Consider the following 7445-nt stretch of genomic DNA (forward strand, 5'->3'; position numbering starts at 1 on the left):
CGCAATGGGGTGACACTGCCGTTGGGCTGATCGTAACCGCCGCCCCTGCCAAACCCCACGCTTGTCGGACCCAGAACTAGCCTCCTCTGCTGCCCGTTCAGTGATCCCGAGGGCACCAGCCCTGTGTGCCGCCCACAGGCTAGCACCTACCACATCGCCCCCGATACTGTAATTGTCCACCTACAATGTATCAGCTTGACAAGCAAATATTTAAATATGAATAACTCAGGAGCTTGTACCTGATCGAATCTGTGAGGCCAAAATATCCTTGCTCCAAGACAAGGTTAGTGTTTTCGTTGGTGGTGGTGGTTTTTTCCATATAAGATCAAGGTCCAAGAGATTGCCAGTAAGCCTCTTCGATGACTGTAACTCCTCCCTTGGAATTCACAACTTGAGTACTGAGGGAGCTTGTCCGCAACCACCCAGCCAGTAAGATGAAAGCCTGAAAAGAAGAACCGATCAATCTCCAAGCTGTCATTAGGCCATGCTACTACTCCGACTTTGAAGCCTTTGGAGAAAATTTGAAGTTTAGAAAGCTTCTGCTCTCTCTCCCCCATATTCATTTATGCATATTCCGCTTTAGAAACTGAGAAACACTAGGTAGCATTTTCTAGAATCTGCCTACATTATGGTACAAGAATAACACAGTGTAAAGAACATGAACTCAGAACCGATGAGATCAGGGTCTGAGTTCTTCCTCTCTTACTCGGGCAATCTGAGCGAGTTAACGTCCCTGAGCTTCAGATTGATTATGTGGATTACATGAAATAATTATTACGCACAAGCTTAAACAAGCTGCTTCACCATGAAGTAGGTGCTCAGTAAATATCATATCTTTGGTTGCAGACTTCTTGTGCAGGAAAGCAAGTTTGTCTGACAGTGAGAAGCGGACAGTGATCCCAAGCTTAGCAAACTAGCCAGCTCTGGTTGTCCTGCCCTGCCTGTGGACAATTGCCCCCGGGGGAAGCTAGCTGAGGATGTGTGTCATCAGAAAGCTGGATTCCAGGCCCTGCCCCCAGGATGGAGTCCCCTTTTGCTCACCCAGGTACAACAAACCACAGGAAGACAGACTTGCTCAGAACTGAGTTCGGCCTGAAGAGCAGATATCTCCTTTTCCCTGGGAAGAAAACAACTTTACAAATTCAGAAATGGAAATGATAGTTCGCTCCATCCAATTAGCAAGAAATAATTGAGATTTCAAGGTCATTGTGTATGGTGTACTCCTTCACATGCCTAGTGCTTTGGCGCCTCTCTCTCTCTCTCTCTCTCTCTCTCTGGTTTTGTGGCTCAGCATCCCTGCACATATTGTAAAAAACTGCAGTTTCCATTTTAGGATTTCGTCTCTTGGTGATGTGCTGCAGTTCTCATTTTTAGGAAACTGATGCTTGGCAAAAGATTAAAGGTTTCACAGATTATGAAGGTTATGGCAGAGTTTTCTCCTGCCTTATGGCTTAATTTAATTAGACATCCTATAATAGCTCAGCAGCAAGACCGTGCTGCAGAATGGGCTCCAATTTGCCCACGGGCAACCTCAAGAGCACAGCAAATATGAAATATGCTGGATGATTCATCAGCTGATGCAAAATGCAGTGAAACTTTCTCTCTTTCAACAGGATCAGGCAAGGTGACTGAGAAAGCTTCCCTGGGAATACACACCTGGTAATTCTGCGTCTCCAAGTTCATTTTAAAATATGCTTGCAGTGAAGTCATCAGCAAAACCACTGTCTGACCTTGAAATTATTCTGTGGCCATTAGACCTTGAAGACACTGATGAAGGCAGCTAAATCCAGTCATCTGGGACTTGGATCAACTATGTCCCCCACAGAGCAGCCAGGACCTCAGTTAGCAGAAAGTTTCTCTAAGTCATGAGGGCTAAGCAGAGAAGTGAGGAGACCAAGAGGCTCTTTCTTATCCCTACAGATGCCAAATTACCTCAGGCTTTTGCGAGATTTCAGATGTGCACAATTTCTGATATTGATTACCTTTGTTGGGGACACTGAGTTTCACCGAGTTTGTTTTTCGAACATGAAACAAACCGAGGCCCTGAAGTCGCGGGATGTCTTGGCAGCTATGTTCATTCAGGCTGGATAGAAAGGCATCCCTCTGGGGGCATAGCTTTTCTCTGGTTCCATTTCACTTCAGAAGGTGAAGATGGAGAGATAACTTGGGTAGGAGACATATGATAGGGATCTTCCTGTTAAGGTGGAGACGTGGAAAGCTTTAGACAAGTGACAAATGACTTCCCCGGAGACTACCTGCAACTAGTCATCCAACTATGAACAGGGCTGCAGCCTAAGACACAGTGCCAGAGGTGGCCCAGAATACAAGGCTTACTGATGTGGTCAATTGGTGTACCCACTTCTCCCTTACAGGGTTGGAAAGGGAGTCACTCTCTGTTCCTCATCCCAGCCATGGCCACACTGCCTACCCATTAGATGTTTGAGAATCCGTCTCCAATACGGTCCTGCAACCCTTTCAGAGCCCATCCTCAAGGAAGATGGATTCAAATCTCATCCATGTACACAGAGCTCAGTCTTTCATTCAACAAATGAGTATATGCAATATGAATGATGCCAGGCTAAGAGCTGGTGATGCAAAATATAAAATACATCTCATTTGAAGACATCTAATCTTAGCAATTCCACATGTCATTTGAACACATCTAATCTAAGAAAGCACATCGTAGTTCTGGAGACTGACGCGTAGGCAGCTGCAATGTGATGGGATGAGGAGGTTGTGTTTTAGTGACAGGAACGTAGGACTTGGGATCTTGCATTATATGTTTGTTGCCAACTCTGCCCCTTAGGGGCTGTGTGAATTTTGGTATAACCTCTTAGAGCTTAGCTTATTTACCAAGGAAAGTTGAATAATCTTAAAAGGATATTAGAATATCATTAGGGAGATTATATCTATATCTATATCATCTATATATATCTATCATCTATATATATCTATCATCTATCTATCTATCTATCTATCTATCATCTATCTGTATCTCCAAATTATTATCTAGCACAGAGAAACTGCTCAGTAATAGTTTTCATGGGAATTTAAAGGTGCTGTAATAATGATATCACCAAGTACTATGAGACCACAGAAAAGAGAACTACTCTCTGGGGGTTATGATTTATCTGGGTTTTAGAAGAGGTATAGCTCACCCTGCAGAGAATTAGCTAAAGATTATTACAATTTAATTCTCATGAGAAAAGGCCCAGAGAAGTAAAAAACAAAAAAAAAACAAAAACAAACAAACAAATGCAGGGTCTTTTCAAGTCAGTATGGAGGATGCAAATGTTAGGTGGAGGTGAATGGAAGTGGATTCCAATGTAAGGCTGGTGTGGCTAATGGACACTACATTTTGGGATCAAACAACTGCATAAGCACTGGAGGCAATTAAGAAGGAGGTTGACAAGTTCAGAAATGGGGTTTATAACTTAATCCTGGAGACCAGGGCAAGAGAGTAGAGAAAGAGAATTTAGGAGGGGACGGTAATGTGGTAGTTGAGTGAAGACGATCAGGACCCAATCTGGATTAGTGACTGGGAAGATGGCGGCTAGGAGATGGATTCAGAGGGAATTTCCGAGGTGGAGGAAAATGGACTTAATGGCTAAATGAATGTGGGACGTGAAGTGGGAAAGAATCCAAGGATGTCATTGAGCTTGGGCTTTGGAACAGTTGCTAACATCTGTTCTAAGAAGTTTGGTGAAACACTCTTCACTCACAGAAGTCCAAGAGGCAAAGGCTGAGATACGGCCAGCACCTTTCCTCGGCGTGGTCAGACCGTGACTGGAGCTGGGGGCTCCATGTGCTGTGCTGTGCTGCCGTCTGCATGGCTATCCCCGTTTCATCCTCCCAGCAATGCTATGAGGCAGGTGTTGTCATTCTCATGCTGCAGAGGGGAAAACAAGGTGCCGCTCTGTGAAGAATCTTGCCTAATGTCAGATAGCCAGAGAATATATTGGAGCTGGAAATCAACCAAGATTTGCCTGATGCCGAAGCTCCAGTTCTTACCCAATTCTCTCTATCTGCTCCCCCTATAGAGATGCCTACCTCATAGGATTATACTGGAAAACCACTTAAAAGATCACCCCTTTAAAGGAAGAGGGTGTCTCTCCGCAGCAATAGATTATTTTCTGGGCTTATCATGTGAGAGGAGATTCCAACTGAAGCCAGCCTGTCTCCATTTTCAAGCTATTTATTATAAAAGCAACATTTCACTAAGCCAGACGTGGGACTCACGCCATCCCCTATATCTGTATCCATTCACTCACTCACTTACGGTTCATCCCCCCCGCCACCTATTGGTAACATTCTTCCGCTGTTTTCTACCATCCTATGCTGTGCCCAACACCGCGTCACTTGTTTGAAGATGTCTAGGATGTTTTGGAAACCTCTCCTGTTGTTCTTCTTCCTCTTACCATCCTCCATGGAAAAGCAGCACCCCTTTGGCATTCGGACAGTTCATAGAGGAATAAACATGTCTGTCTCACCTCTGGAATTGCTAAAAAATGCGACAGATCATTTTTAACCTGATATTTAAGGAACTGGGTTGGGATCTGCCCCATTGGTCTTCCAGGAAATAAACTATTTTAATTATCTAACTTAACGCAGTCTTCACAAATAGTAGTAAACCTTCTATGTCAGGGAGAACTAGGCTGGGCAACCAGTGGGTTGGAATGCCTCAAATGTGAGTTTCATCTGTGGGAAATTGGGGCTTGCAAAATTAGTGCTGTTGGATGATTCTGGTCACCCAGGTATTCATGTTTATTTTGAAAATTAAGGGATCTGGTCTCAATGTGAGCAGAGCAACGGAAAGCAGTTTGTATGGTTATGAAAATATTGTCAGTACTACAGACAATAGGGTAAGCCTGGCCACCATGAAGGAGAATTCCAAGCCTCAAGGTTGAAGATAAGAGGGAGAGCTTGATTTTTGAGTCTCTATAAATCGGTGCAACTTCTAGAAAGACTGAATCACTGGTTTTCAGGTTATCAACAGCAGCATGTACCACATCATTTTGGACATAAGGTTTGTGGCTGACAAACCAATTAGTTGTGAGCTCCTAGGTGTTAGGGATTGTGCTAGACTCACTTTCAGCCCTAGCGTTTAGCACAGCACCTGAAACATAGAAAGTCCTTAATGAATACTGTTCAGAGCTACTGCTTGAGGCACAACTGTCAACAGGGACAATCATAAAGCTCTACAGAAGCAAGTAATTTAGTTCACTCAAGATTCTTCTCCCTACCAGTCTTACCCAAGATGAATAGCAAAGGAGTATTTTGATTGGGGGAGGGTGAAAGTGTGGATGGTTTTATAAATGAAGACAGATCAATAATATTATAGCGATGGTCGTTTCTTATGTATCTAATATTTCATAAAGGAAAAAAATTCAGAAGAAGAAAGAGTAGAAAGAGGAATCTGTGATCTTTTCAATTAATGTAATGGAGATCTCAATTTAGCTCGAACAGCCCAACATGCCTGGGCCTGTCTATTGAATTGGTGGGAGCAGCTGCCAGAAGCCTGTTTGCTTATGGATTGAGGGTCCTCTTGGGAGAGTTCTCATTCTGAAGGCAGAAGTTGCCTGGCAACAAGTCTGACCCCTGGAGACTGACTTACCCAACGGAGGAGCAAGGAAGTCTGAGTACAGTGTGGTATCTGTCATCTAGATCCATCTCCCAGCTGGATAACTTGAATGTATGTCTAAGTGCCACCTAGACTGGGGAGTCTAAATGTACAAAGTAGAGAAAAATAAACTTCCTTATTAATATCCTTTTAAAATACGGGAGTACAATACAGTGCTTCAGGATCCATCTGATAGACTAAAACCTAAATACGGGTATGGATATGTCACCAAAGCGTTCGTTACAATGCATGGCAAAGAAGCGATAGAACCAGGGAGAAGATTTTGAAGTCCAGTGAAGCATTCAGAATCAGTACCTGTACGATGTGATAATATCAGCATAAAACTCATGGGAATATGTCTGCACCTGCTCTATAGCAGCAGTGACAAAGTGGCACTCAGCAGAGGGCTGATGGGAAATGGTTGCAACTAATAGACCTTTAATTTCTTTTTTTTTTTTTTAATTTATTTTTGGGACAGAGAGAGACAGAGAATGAATGGGGGAGGGGCAGAGAGAGAGGGAGACACAGAATTGGAAACAGGCTCCAGGCTCCGAGCCATCAGCCCAGAGCCTGACGCGGGGCTCGAACTCACGGACCGCGAGATCGTGACCTGGCTGAAGTCGGATGCTTAACCGACTGCGCCACCCAGGCGCCCCGAATTTCTTTTTAAGTGTATTTATTTTGAGAGAGAGAGATGAGTAGGGAAGGGGGGGGAGAGAGAGGGAGAGAGAGAATCCCAAGCAGACTCAGCACTGTGAGTGCGGAGCTCCACATGGGACTCTAACCCATGAACCGTGAGATCATGACCTGAGCAGAAATCAAGAGTTAGATGCTCAACTGACTGAACCACCCAGGCACCCTGACCCTTTAATTTTTTAATGGGATCACTATGCTCTTCCATGTTTCCCCAGGGAAATCCTCAATCCCCTACACAAATTACAGGGTGAAAATAGATGCTTGCAGAGGTGAGGACAAGGATGCGGTCCATTTCCATCTCCAGCCCCACCATGGATCCAAAAGGAAATGTATGTGTTAAGTAAAAAAGTAATGCCTATCCTTTTACATAAGGCCCATAGTAAAAATAATATTTACAATTAATTTAGTCTATTTTTATACTTCTCAAAATTTATATAATGAGAGACATTTATTTTATTTTTTTAAAAGAAAACCTGTTCTAATTATAAGATGAATGCATTCTGGGGATTTAATATACAGCACGGTGATTATAGTTAATGCGGTATTGTATACTTGAAAGCTGCTAAGAGAGTGGATCTTAAGTGTTCTTATCATGCACAAAAGATGCTGTGTGGTGATGGAGGTGTGAACTAACCTTGCAGTGGTGTAATCATTTTGAGATATATGTAGATAGATAGATAGAGATATCTAGATACATATTTTATATATATTTTTATACATAGAAAATCATGTTGTACACTTGACACTTACACAATGTTTTATGTCAATTATATCTCAATAAAGCTGAAGAAAGAAAAAAGAAAAATGGACCATAAGACCATGGCTTCCACCTTTTGCTTACAAAATATGTTCATAATACATATGTGACTTACCTAGCATTTTCCCTGTGATACCAAGTGGAGGTAGGGGAAAGGAAAGAATATGCACTCCCAGGCAAAGCTTTGGCATATGAAAATTGAACTTGAAGACCTCACCATCCCTTTTCTGCTGCCTTTTCCCAACCATGATGTGTCCCTCTCCCTGAGAGCTCCTGTCCCTTATGACTCCATGCCTCTTGAGGCTCTGCTCCAGAAAGCCTTTAACAAGTTTACTTACAGGTTTAGTTGTGTGTGTTTCCTTTTCTCCCCCC

The 7445-nt window shown here is 43.1% G+C and overlaps 1 long non-coding RNA gene across 1 annotated transcript; it reads left to right on the plus strand.

Annotated features, from left to right (window-relative positions):
* Positions 1-5447: 5447 nt before the first annotated feature.
* Positions 5448-7188, plus strand: LOC123385197. The gene is made up of 3 exons (XR_006597391.1): positions 5448-5692; positions 6532-6645; positions 7100-7188. It is a non-coding gene; the product is annotated as an uncharacterized LOC123385197 (long non-coding RNA).
* The last annotated feature ends 257 nt before the right edge of the window (positions 7189-7445 follow it).

This window comes from Felis catus, chromosome B1 (assembly GCF_018350175.1).
Source record: "Felis catus isolate Fca126 chromosome B1, F.catus_Fca126_mat1.0, whole genome shotgun sequence".
Classification (NCBI taxonomy): Eukaryota; Metazoa; Chordata; class Mammalia; order Carnivora; family Felidae; genus Felis; species Felis catus.